Raw genomic sequence first — 19074 nt, 5'->3', positions numbered from 1 at the left:
TTCTACTCTTCTTCTTTTCCTTTGTTCATCATCACGGGTGGCTAGGTAGCGATGTAGCTTCCCTTCTCGTACGAGCTTTTCTATGACGTTTTTCAAGTCAAAACATTCATTGGTGGAGTGCCCGCGGATCCGATGGTATTCACAATATTCAGCCCGGTTTCCTCCTCCTTTTTTTGCCTTTGAGTGGTCGAGCTGGTGGTATTTTTTCTGTGTTGCAAACCTTTCTGTAGATATCCACAAGAGACACCCGAAGAGGGGTGTAATTGTGGTACTTTTTTATTTTCTCTCCATGTTGATCTTCCTTTTTTCTGGAATCTTTGTCTTTATCCCGAGGGGTGAACCCTGCTTTTGAGGTCTCTCCTAATCGGGAGTTTTTCTCCATGTTGATGTACTTTTCCGCTCGCTCCTGCATCTCGTTCAGAGATGTGGGGTACTTCTTTGATATGGATTGACTAAAAGGCCCTTCTCGCAGACCATTAATGAGACCCATGATGGCAGCTTCTGTTGGAAGGTTTTGTATATCCATGCATGTTTTGTTGAATCTCTTCATGTAGTTACGCAGTGTTTCCCGCTCTCCTTGTCTGATTCCTAGTAAGCTCGGAGCGTGTTTAGCTTTGTCCTTTTGGATGGAGAATCTGGCCAGGAATTTTTTAGCCATGTCGTCGAAACTTGAGATGGACCTAGGAGGGAGATTGTCGAACCATCTAATTGCTGTTTTTGTTAAAGTAGTTGGAAAGGCTTTGCAACGAACTGCATCTGAGGCATCGGTGAGGTACATTCTGCTTCTGAAGTTGCTGAGATGATGGCTGGGATCTGTAGTGCCGTCGTATAAGGTCATATCTGGGAGTTTAAAGTCCTTTGGGATTTTTGTCTTCATGACTTCCTTGGTGAGTGGGTCTTGATGACTAGTCATCATATACCCATTTTTCAAGCTAATTTCACTTGTTTTGTTAGCATTTATGCACTTTCTTGCATCCTAAGTAAGTGATTTGGAGTGAAAATGCATAACTTTTTTAAATCAAACAACCACCATGAAATTAATGTTAAATCATGAGGTTTAAGCTAATTTTAATTGAATTTTAATTGATTTATAAGCCTCTTGAATTTAGTGATACTTTGAGTGGTTGTTTTGGTTTATTGTAGGTGAAGAAAAGAAAAAAAGGAAAAAGCGTGGCCTAAGGAAGTGTGGCCCAAGGAGAAGAAAATGTGGTCAAAGAGAGAAGAAGTGTGGCGCACAACATGAGGAAGGCAAACATTGCCCTCCACAAGGGCACACTGCCCTCTAGGAGGGCAACATAAGGGAACCAAGCATGAAAGGCAACTCTGCCCTACCCACTACAAGGGCAGAGCACAAATCTGTGCCTTGGAATCAAGAGGAACAAAACCTTGCCCTGCCCTCCACAAGGGCAGTATCGGGCTCACCAAGGGAAGAAAATCAAAGGAAAATGTCTCCATTGCATGCCACAAGAGTCGAACACGGAACAAGGAAGAAGCAAGGAACTAAGCTTGATTATGGTGCCAAGAAAGCCAAGGAAAATGAGTAGCGTGCTGGTGCACGAAATTGCAATAACACTTTTGCAATCCCGCACAACTAACCAGCAAGTGCACTGGGTCGTCCAAGTAATACCTTGCGTGAGCAAGGGTCGATCCCACGGAGATTGTCGGCTTGAAGCAAGCTATGGTTATCTTGTAAATCTTAGTCAGGATATCAGAAATTATCAGGATTGATTGTAAGAAGCAAAAGAACATGTAATGGTTACTTGTACTGCAGTAATGGAGAATGGGTTGAGGTTTGGAGATGCTCCATCTTCCGAATCTCTGCTTTCCTACTATCTTCTTCATCAAACACGCATGTCTCCTTCCATGGCAAGCTCGTGTAGGGTCTCACTGTTGTCAGCAGCTACCTCCCATCCGCGCAGTGAAAGCTAATGCACACACTCTGTCACAGTGCTGCCAATCACCGGTTTGGTTCCCTCCCCTACCGGAATAGAATCACTCTTTTGCGTCTGTCACTAACGCCCAGTAGGTTACAGGTTTGAAGCACGTCACAGTCATTCAATCATTGAATCCTACTCAGAATACCACGGACAAGGTTTAGGCCTTCCGGATTCTCTTGAACGCTGCCATCAGGTCCTGCCTATACCACGAAGATTCCGTTTAAAGAACCCAAGAGATAACTACTCAATCTAAGATAGAACAGAGGTGGTTGTCAGGCACGTGTTCCTGGTTGAGAATGATGATGATTGTCACGGATCATCACATTCATCTGGATTAAGAACAAGTGTTATCTTAGAATGGAAACAAGCATGATTGAATAGGAAACAGTAGTAATTGCATTAATCCATCAAGACACAGCAGAGCTCCTCACCCCCAACCATGGGGTTTAGAGGCTCATACTGTGGAAAGAAACGTGTACAAAATGTTATGAGGTCATAAGGTACGGATACAATGTCAAAAGATCCTATAAGTAGTAAACTAGTGTCCTAAGGTTTACAGAATTGAGTAAATGACAGAAAAATCCACTTCCGGGCCCACTTGGTGTGTGCTTGGGCTGAGCAATGAAGGAATTTCGTGTAGAGACCTTTTCTGGAGTTAAACGCCAGCTTCCATGCCAGTTTGGGCGTTTAACTCCAAATTTTATGCCAGTTCCGGCGTTTAACGCTGGAATTTCTGTAGGTGACTTTGAGCGCTGGTTTGGGCCATCAAATCTTGGGCAAAGTATGGACTATTATATATTGCTGGAAAGCCCAGGATGTCTACTTTCCAATGCCGTTGAGAGCGCGCCAATTGGGCTTCTGTAGCTCCAGAAAATCTACTTCGAGTGCAGGGAGGTCAGAATCCAACAGCATCTGCAGTCCTTTTCAGTCTCTGGATCAGATTTTTGCTCAGGACCCTCAATTTCAGTCAGAAAATACCTGAAATCACAGAAAAACACACAAACTCATAGTAAAGTCCAGAAAAGTGAATTTTAATTAAAAACTAATAGAAATATACTAAAAACTAACTAAAAGATACTAGAAACATACTAAAAACAATGCCAAAAAGCATACAAATTATCCGCTCATCACAACACCAAACTTAAATTGTTGCTTGTCCCCAAGCAACTGAAAATCAAAATAGGATAAAAAGAAGAGAATATACTATAGACTCCAAAATATCAAAGAAACACAGCTCCAATTAGATGAGCGGGACTAGTAGCTTTTTGCCTCCGAACAGTTTTGGCATCTCACTCTATCCTTTGAAGTTCAGAATGATTGGCATCTATGAGAACTCAGAACTCAGATAGTGTTATTGATTCTCCTAGTTAAGTATAATGATTCTTGAACATAGCCAGTGTATGAGTCTTGGCTGTGGCCCAAAGCACTCTGTCTTCCAGTATTACCACCGGACACATACATGCCACAGACACATAATTGGGTGAACCTTTTTAGATTGTGACTCAGCTTTGCTAAAGTCCCCAACTAGAGGTGTCCAGGGTTCTTAAGCACACTCTTGTTGCCTTGGATCACAACTTTATTTCCTTCTCTTTTTTCTTTTCTTTTTCTTTTTCTTTTTTTTTTTCGAAAATTTTTTTTTTGTATTCACTGCTTTTCTTGCTTCAAGAATCAATTTGATGATTTTTCAGATCCTCAATAACAGTTCTTCTTTCTCCTCATTCTTTCAAGAGCCAACAATTTTAACATTCTTAAAACAACAAATTCAAAAGACATATGCACTGTTCAAGCATTCATTCAGAAAACAAAAAGTATTGTCACCACATCAAACTAATTCAACTAGTTTCAGAGATAAATTTTGAAATCCTGTACTTCTTGTTCTTTTGTGATTAAAGCATTTTTCTTTTAAGAGAGGTGATGGATTCATAGGACATTCATAGCTTTAAGGCATAAACTTTATTAATTTTATTAATTAAGAACAAGACTCAAATATAGATATAAGATGAAACAAAAAAATAATAATAAAAACAAAATAAAGGAAAATAAAAAAACGAAAAACAGAAGCTCCTAATGATAGAGGTTTTCACAGAGTTAGGACTCAACAAACTTGATTTTGAGAAGTGGATGCTCCCTCAGCTTGAGAGGAGAGCTTTTGGCGCTTCAGTTCTTTGATTTCACGCCCCTGCTTCTCTTGTTCCTTCAGCAATTTGCAGATCATGCAGTTCTGATTCTGCTGTTCTTCCTTCAGTTGCTCCATAGTCTCTTGCAGCTTGTTGATGGATGCTTCTAGGCTGGCCCAGTAGCCAATTTCAGGGAATTCAGGGAGGAACTCATGCGCCCTCCTCTTGATAGAGTTGTCTTGCACTTGTCCTTCCATTGACTTCTTGGTGATTGGATGTTCAATGGGTATGAACTCATCTACTCCCATCTTCACCCCAGCCTCTTTACAGAGCAAGGAAATCAAGCTTGGGTAAGCCAGTTTGGCCTCAGTGGAATTCTTATTTGCAATGGTGTAGATCTCACAAGCAATCACATGATGAACCTCCACTTCTTTTCCAAGCATAATGCAATGAATCATCACTGCTCTCTTGATGGTGACCTCAGAACGGTTGCTAGTGGGCAATATGGAACGCCCAATAAAGTCTAGCCAACCTCTTGCAATTGGCTTGAGGTCTCCCCTCTTGAGTTGGTTTGGGACACCCTTTGAATTGGTTATCCACTTAGTTCCAGGGAGGCATATGTCCTCTAGAACTTGATCCAACCCTTTATCTACTCTCACCATCCTCCTATTGAAGGAATCAGGATCATCTTGTAGTTGAGGTAGTTTGAAGATTTCTCTTATTTTGTCCAGATGGAAGTACATAACTTTCCCTCTGACCATGGTTCTGTGGGTATGGTAAGCGGTTCCAGTCATTCTTTGCTTATCTGTTAGCCACAGATTTGAATAGAATTCCTGAACCATGTTCCTTCCAACCTTTGTCTCAGGATTGGTCAGAACTTCCCAACCTCTGTTTCGAATTTGCTCTTGGATCTCCGGATATTCATCTTCTTTCAGATCAAATTTAACTTCCGGGATCACTGACCTCAGACCCATTATTTTGTGATAATGGTCTTCATGTTCTTTGGTTAAGAACTTCTCTTCATTCCAAAGATTCTTTGGATTAGTCTCTTTCTTTCCTCTTGAGTTGGTTTGTTTTCCCTTGGGAGCCATGATATTGATGAATCTTGGCTTAGTGATCACGGAAAAGCACACCAAACTTAGAGGTTTGCTTGTCCTCAAGCAAAAAGAAAAGAAAGAAGATAAGAGAGAGAGGGGGAGAAAATTCGAATGGTGTGAGGAAGGAGGGGTGAGGAACGTTCATTTATAGAGTGGGGGGAGGAGAATTTCGAAAACAAAAGAGAGATTTGAAAGGAAATTTGAAAAGATATGAAAAATATTTGAGAAAAGGGTGAGTTTTTGAAGAAGATTTGAGATTATTTTGAAATAGATTTGAAGAATGGTTTTGATTTTTGAAGATTTGAAAGTGAATGATGAATGATTGAAGTGTGATTTTGTAGAAAAGTATGGGTGAGAAAAGGAAAGTTTGAAAAAATCTGATTTGAAAACAAAATTGTGGTCCCCCCACCAAGCTGGCGTTAAACGCCCAGAATGGCACCCATTCTGGCGTTTAACGCCCATTTGTTGCCCCATTTGGGCGTTTAACGCCCAGCCAGGTACCCTGGCTGGCGTTAAACGCCAGAAATTCTTCCTCACTGGGCGTTTTTCTAAAACGCCCAGGATACTGCACACCTGGCGTTAAACGCCCAGAATGGTACCCATTCTGGCGTTTAACGCCCAAAATGCCCCTTACTGGCGTTTTTTCGCCAGTAAGCTCATTTTCTCTGCTTTTTGAGCTGAATCCTTCTGTAACTCTGTGAATTCCTTCATTTTTGATACTTGCCTCTGTAAGAACTAATCATACACCTTCCTAATGACTGGGTTGCCTCCCAGTAAGCGCTTCTTTACTGTCTTTAGCTGGACTTCTGCTGAGAATCACTCAAGCCTCAGTTTTGAGCATTCCTGCTCAAAATTTCCTTCAAGATAATGCTTGATTCTCTGTCCATTAACAATGAACTTCCTGTCAGAATCAATATCCTGAAGCTCAACATATCCATATGGTGACACTCCTGTAATCACATATGGACCCCTCCAACGGGATTTGAGTTTTCCTGGAAACAGTCTGAGCCTAGAGTTGAAGAGCAGAACTTTTTGTCCTGGCTCAAAGACTCTGGTTGACAATCTCTTGTCATGCCACTTCTTTGCCTTTTCCTTATAGATCTTAGCATTTTCAAAGGCATTGAGTCTGAACTCCTCTAGCTCATTTAGCTGGAGCAATCTTTTTTCACCAGCTAACTGTGCATCCATGTTTAGGAATCTGGTTGCCCAGTAGGCTTTATGTTCCAGTTCCACTGGCAAATGACAGGCCTTTCCATACACCAGTTGGTATGGGGAGGTCCCTATAGGAGTCTTGAATGCTGTTCTGTATGCCCATAGAGCATCATCCAAGCTCTTTGCCCAATCCTTTCTTCGGGACATTACAGTCCGTTCTAGGATTCTTTTTAGCTCTCTGTTAGAGACTTCTGCTTGCCCATTTGTCTGTGGATGATACGGAGTTGCCACCTTGTGGCTAATTCCATATCTAACCATAGCAAGGTGCAGCTGTTTATTGCAGAAATGAGTGCCCCCATCACTGATTAGCACTCTGGGAACGCCAAATCTGCTGAAAATGTTCTTCTGGAGGAATTTCAGTACGGTCTTAGTATCATTAGTGGGTGTAGCAATTGCTTCTACCCACTTAGATACATAGTCCACTGCCACCAGAATGTAGGTGTTTGAGTATGATGGTGGGAATGGCCCCATGAAGTCAATTCCCCATACATCAAACAGCTCTATCTCTAATATCCCTTGTTGAGGCATGGCATATCCATGAGGCAGGTTACCAGCTCTTTGGCAACTGTCACAGTTATGCACAAACTCTCGGGAATCTTTATAGAGAGTAGGCCAGTAGAAGCCGCACTGGAGAACTTTAGTGGCTGTTCGCTCACTTCCAAAATGTCCTCCATACTGTGATCCATGGCAGTGCCATAGGATCCTTCGTGCTTCCTCTCTGGGTACACACCTGCGGATCACTCCGTCAGCACATCTCTTAAAGAGATATGGTTCATCCCAAAGGTAGTACTTGGCATCTGAAATTAGTTTCTTTCTCTGCACATAACTGTACTTTTTGGGTATGAACCTCACAGCTTTATAGTTTGCAATATCTGCAAACCATGGAGCTTCCTGAATGGCAAAGAGTTGCTCATCTGGGAAAGTCTCAGAGATCTCAGTAGAAGGGAGGGACGCCCCAGCTACTGGTTCTATTCTGGACAGATGATCAGCTACTTGGTTCTCTGTCCCTTTTCTGTCTCTTATTTCTATATCAAACTCTTGCAGAAGCAACACCCATCTTATAAGCCTGGGTTTTGAATCCTGCTTTGTGAGTAAGTATTTAAGAGCAGCATGGTCAGTGTACACAATCACCTTTGATCCCACTAGGTAGGATCTAAACTTGTCAATGGCATAGACCACTGCAAGTAATTCTTTTTCTGTGGTTGTGTAATTCTTCTGTGCATCATTTAGAACACGGCTAGCATAATAAATGACATGCAGAAGTTTGTTATGCCTCTGTCCCAACACTGCACCAATGGCATGATCACTGGCATCACACATTAATTCAAATGGTAGTGCCCAATCTGGTGCAGAGATGACTGGTGCTGTGACCAATTTAGCTTTCAGGGTCTCAAATGCCTGCAAACACTGTGTGTCAAACACAAATGGTGTGTCAGCAGCTAACAGGTTACTCAGAGGTTTAGCAATTTTCGAAAAGTCCTTAATAAACCTTCTGTAGAATCCTGCATGCCCCAGAAAGCTTCTGATTGCCTTAACATTGGCAGGTGGTGGTAATTTTCAATTACCTCTACCTTTGCCTTATCCACCTCTATTCCCCTGCTTGAAATTTTGTGCCCAAGGACAATTCTTTCAGTCACCATAAAGTGACATTTCTCCCAGTTTAAAACCAGGTTAGTCTCTTGGCATCTTTTCAGGACAAGTGATAGGTGGTTAAGACAGGAGCTGAATGAGTCTCCATACACTGAGAAGTCATCCATGAAGACTTCCAGAAATTTCTCTACCATATCTGAGAAGATAGAGAGCATGCACCTCTGAAAGGTTGCAGGTGCATTGCACAGACCAAAAGGCATTCTCCTATAGGCAAACACGCCAGAAGGGCATGTGAATGCTGTTTTCTCTTGGTCTTGAGGATCTACTGCAATTTGGTTGTAGCCTGAGTAGCCGTCCAAAAAGCAGTAATAGTCATGGCCAGCTAGTCTTTCTAGCATTTGGTCTATGAATGGTAAAGGAAAATGATCCTTTCTGGTGGCTGTATTGAGTCTTCTGTAGTCAATACACATGCGCCACCCTGTGACTGTTCTTGTAGGAACCAGTTCATTTTTTTCATTATGAACCACTGTCATGCCTCCCTTTTTGGGAACAACTTGGACAGGGCTCACCCAGGGGCTATCAGAAATAGGATAAATAATCCCAGCCTCCAGTAATTTAGTGACCTCTTTCTGCACCACCTCCTTCATGGCAGGATTTAGCCTCCTCTGTGGTTGAACCACTGGTTTGGCATTATCCTCCAATAGGATCTTGTGCATGCATCTGGCTGGGCTAATGCCCTTGAGATCACTTATGGACCACCCAAGAGCTGTCTTGTGTGTCCTTAGCACTTGAATCAGTGCTTCCTCTTCCTGTGAATTTAAGGCAGAGCTTATAATTACTGGAAAAGTTTCACCCTCTCCCAGAAATGCATATTTCAGGGATGGTGGTAATGGTTTGAGTTCAGGCTTAGGAGGCTTATCCTCCTCCTGAGGAATTTTCGAAAATTCCTTTGCCTCCTCTGGCTCTTCCTGATCAGTTTGAGCATCTTTGAAGATGTTCTCAAGCTCTGATTCTAGGCTTTCAGCCATATTGATCTCTTCTACCAGAGAGTCAATAATGTCAGCGCCCATGCAGTCCTCTGGTGTGTCTGGATGCTGCATTGCTTTTACAGCATTCAACTTGAACTCATCCTCATTGACTCTCAAGGTTACTTCCCCTTTTTGTACATCAATGAGAGTTCGTCCAGTTGCTAGGAAAGGTCTTCCTAGAATGAGAGTTGCACTTTTGTGCTCCTCCATTTCCAGCACCACAAAGTCAGTTGGAAAGGCAAATGGCCCAACCTTGACAATCATGTCCTCTATTATGCCTGATGGGTGTTTAATGGAGCCATCAGCAAGTTGGAGGCATATCCTGGTTGGTTTGATTTCTCCAATCAACCCAAGCTTTCTGATAGTGGATGCAGGTATTAAATTGATACTTGCTCCCAGATCATATAAGGCTGTCTTGGTGTAAGTGCCTTCCAATGTGCATGGTATCAGAAAGCTTCCAGGATCTTGAAGCTTTTCTGGTAAGCTTTTTAGAATGACTGCACTGCATTCTTCAGTGAGAAACACTTTTTCAGTTTCTCTCCAATCCTTCTTATGACTTAAGATCTCTTTCATGAACTTAGCATAAGAAGGTATTTGCTCAAGTGCCTCTGCAAAAGGAATCTTTATTTCAAGAGTCCTTAAATAGTCTGCAAAGCGGGCAAATTGTTTATCCTGTTCCGCTTTGCGGAGTTTCTGAGGATAAGGCATCTTGGCTTGATATTCTTCAACCTTAGATGCTGCAGGTTTATTCCTTACAGAAGTGGTTGAAGAAGCCTTGTTAGAGGGATTACTGTCAGCACTCTCAGGTGTCTGATCCTCCCTTGGCGTTTGAACGCCAGGAATGGGTGAAGTTTGGGCGTTAAACGCCAACTTCCCTTCCTTTTCTGGCGTTTGAACGCCAGAACTGGGCAAGGAATGGGCGTTTAACGCCAGCTTTCCTTCCCTTTCTGGCGTTTGAACGCCAATATTCCTCTCTGGGCTCTTACTGTCCTCAGAGGGATTTTGAACAGTGGTTTGGTTGTCCTCTGTCATTTGTTCCTTATTTGGCTTTTTGCTCTTTTGAACAGTGTTATTCAAGGTCTTTCCACTCCTCAATTGAACTGCTTGACACTCTTCTGTTATCTGTTTAGATATTTGCTGTTTTGCTTGATTCAACTGTAGTTCTATGCTTTTATTAGCAACTTTAGTTTCATTGAGCATCTCTTTAAATTCTGCTAACTGTTCTGTCATCAGGAGTAGTTGTTGATTAAGCTCCATTACTTGTTCTTGAGGATTAGAGTCAGTGACTACTGTCATGACTTCCTCTTCTGGAGAGAACTCATTGCTAGAGTACAGATATTGGTTTCTAGCAACAGTGTCTATAAGCTCTTGAGCTTCTTCAATTGTCTTCCTCATGTGTATAGATCCACCAGCTGAGTGGTCTAAAGACATCTGAGCTTTTTCTGTAAGCCCATAGTAGAAAATGTCTAACTGTACCCACTCTGAAAACATTTCAGAGGGACATTTTCTTAGCATACCTCTATACCTCTCCCAGGCATTATAAAGGGATTCATGATCCTCTTGTTTAAAGCCTTGGATGTCCAGCCTTAGCTGTGTCATCCTCTTTGGAGGGTAAAAATGATTCAGGAATTTGTCTGATAACTGTTTCCATGTCTTTATGCTTGCTGTAGGTTGGTTATTTAACCACCTTTTAGCTTGATCTTTTACAGCAAATGGAAACAGTAATAGTCTGTAGACATCCTGATCCACCTCTTTATCATGTACTGTGTCAGCAATTTGTAAGAACTGTGCCAGAAACTCAGTAGGTTCTTCCTGTGGAAGACCGGAATACTGGCAATTTTGCTGCACTATGATAATGAGTTGAGGATTTAGCTCAAAGCTGCTTGCTTTGATGGGAGGTATACAGATGCTACTCCCATATGCAGCTGTAATGGGGTTAGCATAAGACCCCAGAGTCCTCTTGGACCGATTAATTCCACTTAAGTCCATAATGGACAAAAGGGAAATGAGAATGATTGCAAAGAGATAAATTTTGTTTATTTTTAAATTTTTTTTTTTGAAATAACCGAAAAAAATAAAATAAAAAGAAATTTAAATAAAAAAATTCGAAAATCAAAAGGGAAAATGAGATCAAAGCAAATTGAGAACTGAATCAATTAGTAAAAAAAAAAAGATTTTGAAAACAGCAATTAAGAAGATATGATTGAAAAATTTTTATGAAAGAGATTTGATTTTTAAAAAGAGGAAAGAGAAAAACACAAAAGACACCAAACTTAAAATTTTTAGAAAATCAAACACTGAATTTTTTCGAAAATTTTAAGAGAAAAACACAAAGAGGACACCAAACTTAGAATTTTTATGAATCAAAAAGGGACTAAGAACATGCAAAAACGAAAATTTAAAAGAAAAACAAAAGCATGCAATTGACACCAAACTTAGAATATGAAACTAGACTCAACTAAAAGACTCTAAACCAACAAAAATAAAACAGTCCTAATCTAAGCAACAAAATAAACCGTCAGTTGTCCAAACTCGAACAATCCCCGGCAACGGCGCCAAAAACTTGGTGCACGAAATTGCAATAACACTTTTGCAATCCCGCACAACTAACCAGCAAGTGCACTGGGTCGTCCAAGTAATACCTTGCGTGAGCAAGGGTCGATCCCACGGAGATTGTCGGCTTGAAGCAAGCTATGGTTATCTTGTAAATCTTAGTCAGGATATCAGAAATTATCAGGATTGATTGTAAGAAGCAAAAGAACATGTAATGGTTACTTGTACTGCAGTAATGGAGAATGGGTTGAGGTTTGGAGATGCTCCATCTTCCGAATCTCTGCTTTCCTACTATCTTCTTCATCAAACACGCATGTCTCCTTCCATGGCAAGCTCGTGTAGGGTCTCACTGTTGTCAGCAGCTACCTCCCATCCGCGCAGTGAAAGCTAATGCACACACTCTGTCACAGTGCTGCCAATCACCGGTTTGGTTCCTTCCCCTACCGGAATAGAATCACTCTTTTGCGTCTGTCACTAACGCCCAGTAGGTTACAGGTTTGAAGCACGTCACAGTCATTCAATCATTGAATCCTACTCAGAATACCACGGACAAGGTTTAGGCCTTCCGGATTCTCTTGAACGCTGCCATCAGGTCCTGCCTATACCACGAAGATTCCGTTTAAAGAACCCAAGAGATAACTACTCAATCTAAGATAGAACAGAGGTGGTTGTCAGGCACGTGTTCATGGTTGAGAATGATGATGATTGTCACGGATCATCACATTCATCCGGATTAAGAACAAGTGTTATCTTAGAATGGAAACAAGCATGATTGAATAGGAAACAGTAGTAATTGCATTAATCCATCAAGACACAGCAGAGTTCCTCACCCCCAACCATGGGGTTTAGAGGCTCATACTGTGGAAAGAAACGTGTACAAAATGTTATGAGGTCATAAGGTACGGATACAATGTCAAAAGATCCTATAAGTAGTAAACTAGTGTCCTAAGGTTTACAGAATTGAGTAAATGACAGAAAAATCCACTTCCGGGCCCACTTGGTGTGTGCTTGGGCTGAGCAATGAAGGAATTTCGTGTAGAGACCTTTTCTGGAGTTAAACGCCAGCTTCCATGCCAGTTTGGGCGTTTAACTCCAAATTTTATGCCAGTTCCGGCGTTTAACGCTGGAATTTCTGTAGGTGACTTTGAGCGCCGGTTTGGGCCATCAAATCTTGGGCAAAGTATGGACTATTATATATTGCTGGAAAGCCCAGGATGTCTACTTTCCAATGCCGTTGAGAGCGCGCCAATTGGGCTTCTGTAGCTCCAGAAAATCCACTTCGAGTGCAGGGAGGTCAGAATCCAACAGCATCTGCAGTCCTTTTCAGTCTCTGGATCAGATTTTTGCTCAGGACCCTCAATTTCAGTCAGAAAATACCTGAAATCACAGAAAAACACACAAACTCATAGTAAAGTCCAGAAAAGTGAATTTTAATTAAAAACTAATAGAAATATACTAAAAACTAACTAAAAGATACTAGAAACATACTAAAAACAATGCCAAAAAGCATACAAATTATCCGCTCATCACGTGCGTTCCAGCCAAGTTTCGAACTCGGGACATCAAAGTGGGAACACTGCCCTACCCTCCGCAAGGGCAGGGCAGCATTTTGTTGTGATGTGAATCTGGCGCACCAAGGCACGATCCTGGCGTACCAAGGAACGACTCTGGCAGCACCAACAGCGCACCACAGCACAATTCTGGCGCACCAACTTTTCCTGCCCTGCCCTCCGCGCGGGCAGGGCAGCATTCTGCGCATCAATCCTGCGCGCCAAGCCGCACCACGCACGCACCGAGCATCAAATCCTGCCCTGCCCTCCACAAGGGCAGGGCGGCCTCCTGGAAGCAACTTCTCATGGGCCAAAAATTGAATTAAAAATCCAATTTAATTCAATTCTTCACCAAGTCAAAAGCCCATCCAAATCTCAAAATCCAAGAATAGAAAGTGTATAAATAGGAGTTAGTTTGATGTAATTAGGACCTTTAACTTTACTTTTACTTTTACTTCCATTTTTACCTTTACTTTCATCTTTGGCACTACTCTTGCACTTTGAATTTTCCTTGGAACCTTTACTGCTATTTTTGAGCTTGGGCAATCTCTCTTGGTGACTTCACTGAGATTTCAGAGAATTGGGGAGGAGAATTGATCTCTCTTCTTCCTGGTTCTTGCTTGGGCATTCTTACTTTTCTTATTTTGAGTTTTGGGTGTGAAGAGTTGAGGAAATTCTGTCTCAACCTCCATTCAAAATCTCCTTAATTTCTTTCTGCACAATTTAATTGAATTTCAATTTCCTTTACTGCTTCTTCTTCAACTTCTTGTCAATTGCTTTGTGAACTTGGATCTGGGAAGGCAATTGAGATCTAGGCTTTGCTACCTAGTCTCTGGAGACCTGAGATCCTAATTTACTTTTGGTTCTTCTGTGAACCTTTGCTGCATTTAATTTCCTTCTGTTTAAATTCCAATTGCTTCTAATTCAATTTCTGTTCTATTGATTGTTGTAATTCAATTTCTCTTGTTTAAATTCTAAAATCCCTATCCTCAAATCCCTTTTACATTCAAGCAATTTATATTCCTTGCAATTTAAGTTACTGCAATTTACATTTCTTGCACTTTAAGTTTCAGTCATTTACTTTCTTGTTCTTTAAGATTCTGCAAGTTTACTTTCCTGCTCTTTAATTTACTGCAATTTTCTCTTCCCCCTTTACATTCCAAGCAATTTAGCTTCTGTTAAACACAAATCACTCAACCAATACTTGATTCGCTTGACTAAACCAACCACTAAACTAAAATTGCTCAATCCTTCAATCCCTGTGGGATCGACCTCACTCATGTGAGTTATTATTACTTTTTGCGACCCGGTACACTTGCCGGTGAGTTTTGTGTCGGATCGTTTTCCGCACATCAAGTTTTTGGCGCCGTTGCCGGGGATTGAAATAGATTGACAATGATTAAGTGAAGTGGAGGTCTAGATTAAGCACTTTTTCTTTTCTGTTTCTCTAACACACTAACTGTTTGAGAAATTGCCTCTATTAACTCACTAACAATTTATCTCAAATAACTGCACTCAATTCTCAAGCGTGCTGTTGTTTGGTCATCCTGATTGTTTGGATACCACAGGACATCGAGTTTCTACAGACAAAGGGTATCATGACATGAAGCCACCACTTATTACACTCATCAAGAACAATTGTTCTTATGACGAAAATCCATCGGAAGATCCTCAGCAGCACATATCGACTTTTCTGAAGACTTGTAATGCAGTCAAAACCGATGGTTCAAATCATGACACTTATAAGATCCTGTTATTCCCCTTCTCATTAAAGGGTGAAGCTGCACAATGGTTTGAAACTTTTCCCCAAGGAAGTATCACTAGTTGGGATGATTTGGTTACCAAATTTCTGGCCAAATTCACCTCATCTAAACAGATCATCCAGCTGAAAGAGGAGGAACATCTATTCACACAAGGGGACGAATAACCACTCTTTAAGGCCTGGGAAAGATACAAGAAAGCGACTGATAAAGTGGGCTTCCGAGCGTTCTATGAAGGATTGACCCCAGAAACAAGGAAAGCAGTAGACTATTTCTCAGATGGCCTACTCAAAGCAACAACAACTGCCCAAGGAATTGCAGACTTCAATGACAGAGGAGTCAACAACCAACATTCGTTTGAGAAACCACAGAATGAAACCTTAGAAAAAGAAATGACGAATATTGAAGGGGTGAATGCGTTCAAGGACTTAAACAGACAAATGCACCATCAACCACAGCAAAACATGGAGCTATCTGCTGCAGTGAATGCCAAATTTCCACCATGGAGACCCCATTCCTATCTGAGAATGAGGGAGTCTCAACATCAAGAACAAGGAAGTTTCCACTAGGGCAACTCCATGACCACAAACAATCAACATCACCCACCCACTAATACCACTCAAAGCCAACACTCACAACACAGACACTTCCAGACTCATCTCAACTGGAGAAGGAACGAGTACCAAAATCACAAACCAAGGGACTTCAATTATAACAACCCCAACTTCACAAACCAACAAAAACACCATTACAGCAATAACAACCACTACATGCCACCACCACACCCACCCTTCCCACCTTTAACATCTCATAACCAACCAACCTCACAAGACTCTCAGAGAATCAAAAACTTGGAGATCCTAATAGAGAGAATGATGAAACACCAAGATGAGACAACAAGGAACCAAGAGATGTTAATCAGAGGAATTGAGGAGCAGATAGCTCAACTGGCGAAGTACTTTGCAGAAATGGGTGAGAAGAAACCAAATACTTTCCTCAAAATCATTGAAGACAAACCAACCGACAACAAGGATGCTACAAAGAAGGAAGGATGGAAAAGGATCATAGAGGACAATGAGAAAATACTGGACAAAGGAAGTACCAGCCAAGAAAAACACAACAAGGAATTCTTTCAAGGAGAGACAGGGGATAGAACTAAAGAAAAGCAGAAAATCCCCACTGGAAAATTTTCACTAGGGGATAGAGTGATGATCAATATTCAAACCATGAAGGTGTCCCCATAGTTGTCTGATCACTACATTGTAACTAAGATCCTTCCACAAGAATTTATAGAGGTCATCAAAGAGGAAACCGGAAGGAAGTTCACAGTGAAGAAAGACAAGCTAAGGCACTGTGATTTTCAACCTCCATGATTAGCAGAACAGAAGATGTCAAGCTAGTGACAATAAAAGAGCGCTTGTTGGGAGGCAACCCAACCTGAGGTAGTTTTCTTTTCATAGCTTTTTCAATAAAAATGTTGAATAATTGGTATGTATTGCAAGAAGCTAAGTTTGGTGTTGCACACCAAAACAATTTAAGGGAGAATGAAGGATTCTAAGTTTGGTGTTCCACAAAAAATCTCATTTAAAAACACATTCTCACTTCCTGCACAATGCTAGCTCCAAGCAATCAAACAAATTATTCAACTACTTAACTATTTTCTAGTTTTTAATTTCATACTCTTTAGCAAGGATACAGGGTTTCAAATATGGTTAACTTGTTGCATCTGAGACAGTGGCAAACAAGTAAGTTTGGTGTTCACACACCAAAACAAATCCAAGAGCCACACTCAATTTATGCATACTAACCATACACTTAAGGGCTTGAGAAGCAGGCAACTTTGAGAAATATGCAGGACATAAGTCAACAATTGAAGATATTCTGCATCCTAACTCAAAGAAAACACAACAGAAGAAAAAATCAAAGGGCTGTAACTTCAAAGGTTGTATCCAAACTTAATCCTTGCTGCTGTGTATTATTTTAAACAAGGAAACCATTATATATCCTGCTAAAGTGTTTATCTAGTTGCAAGTGAAATTGTTTGATTATGAGTAATCTGCATAATGCTTGTCATTCATCACTTAGCTTTAATTTTGTTTTGTTTCCCATATGCTTGAATAAAAGAGATTTGATTTGAATTGAAAAGTGAAATATCCAATGTTGCATAAATAGAATGGAAGTTAATGGTGGTTTATGTGTTTGATTAAATGCATAACTCATGAAATAATTGCTGCATAATATCATTTTCATTCAAGTGTGAGTTAGCTTGCTGTTATAAAGACCCTTATCAATAAACCCTTGAGAACAAAAATAGAAAAAAAAGGGAGAAGAAAAAGCCAAAGTGGCAAGAAAAGAAAACAAAGAATAAAGGTTGGACACCAATAGCTTGGACCCTAGGACACATGCCTGTGGTGTTCTTGTACTAAGATATGCTTGGATGAGTAAATTCTAAGGGGTATTTTAAAACCCGGTCACTTAGATCAACTGATTTGGGATGGCTAATTGAAAGTCCACAATAAAGAGCAACTTAGATACAGAACATTTAGTTATCCAAAGAGATGCTGGGCATCAATGATCCTAGGAAGAAATAGTGAGTCAAGTGTCTGTGGTGGAAAGATGTTGAGTAAAAGAAAGAAACAAATAAAGCCAAAGGCTATTACTGCAACATTTGACACCAAAACCTCCAAAAGAATAAGCTTGTTAAGCATTATAAGAAAGAAAAGTTAGCAAGGGAGTGATTAAAAAGTAAGTCTTATAACAGCAAGTTCAGCAAACCTTTGATAAAAAAATGTGTATTATGTAACAGCAAACAATAACTTGAGTTATCATTGTCTGCATAAAGACCCCATAGATCAAGTTCTGCTATATGCCTAATAAGGATATGTGTTCTTTCTTTATTCATTCCAATTTCTCTTAGTTTTGATGCTTGCTTGGGGACAAGCAAGATTTAAGTTTGGTGTTGTGATGACTAGTCATCATATACCCATTTTTCAAGCTAATTTCACTTGTTTTATTAGCATTTATGCACTTTCTTGCATCCTAAGTAAGTGATTTGGAGTGAAAATGCATAACTTCTTTAAATCAAACAACTACCATGAAATTAATGTTAAATCATGAGGTTTAAGCTAATTTTAATTGAATTTTAATTGATTTATAAGCCTCTTGAATTTAGTGATACTTTGAGTGGTTGTTTTGGTTTATTGTAGGTGAAGAAAAGAAAAAAAGGAAAAAGCGTGGCCTAAGGAAGTGTGGCCCAAGGAGAAGAAAATGTGGTCAAAGAGAGAAGAAGTGTGGCGCACAACATGAGGAAAGCAAACATTGCCCTCCACAAGGGCACACTGCCCTCTAGGAGGGCAACATAAGGGAACCAAGCATGAAAGGCAACTCTGCCCTACCCACTACAAGGGCAGAGCACAAATCTGTGCCTTGGAATCAAGAGGAACAAAACCTTGCCCTGCCCTCCACAAGGGCAGTATCGGGCTCACCAAGGGAAGAAAATCAAAGGAAAATGTCTCCATTGCATGCCACAAGAGTCGAACACGGAACAAGGAAGAAGCAAGGAACTAAGCTTGATTATGGTGCCAAGAAAGCCAAGGAAAATGAGTAGCGTGCGTTCCAGCCAAGTTTTGAACTCGGGACATCAAAGTGGGAACACTGCCCTGCCCTCCGCAAGGGCAGGGCAGCATTTTGTTGTGATGTGAATCTGGCGCACCAAGGCACGATCCTGGCGCACCAAGGAACGACTCTGGCAGCACCAACAGCGCACCACAGCACAATTCTGGCGCACCAACTTTTCCTGCCCTGCCCTCCGCGCGGGCAGGGCAGCATTCTGCGCATCAATCCTGCGCGCCAAGCCGCACCACGCACGCACCGAGCATCAAATCCTGCCCTGCCCTCCACAAGGGCAGGGCAGCCTCCTGGAAGCAACTTCTCATGGGCCAAAAATTGAATTAAAAATCCAATTTAATTCAATTCTTCACCAAGTCAAAAGCCCATCCAAATCTCAAAATCCAAGAATAGAAAGTGTATAAATAGGAGTTAGTTTGATGTAATTAGGACCTTTAACTTTACTTTTACTTTTACTTCCATTTTTACCTTTACTTTCATCTTTGGCACTACTCTTGCACTTTGAATTTTTCTTGGAACCTTTACTGCTATTTTTGAGCTTGGGCAATCTCTCTTGGTGACTTCACTGAGATTTCAGAGAATTGGGGAGGAGAATTGATCTCT

The sequence above is a fragment of the Arachis stenosperma genome, chromosome 3, assembly GCF_014773155.1.
Source record: "Arachis stenosperma cultivar V10309 chromosome 3, arast.V10309.gnm1.PFL2, whole genome shotgun sequence".
NCBI lineage: Eukaryota > Viridiplantae > Streptophyta > Magnoliopsida > Fabales > Fabaceae > Arachis > Arachis stenosperma.
The sequence above is the reverse complement of the archived record's forward strand: the minus strand, read 5'-3'. Positions refer to the sequence as shown.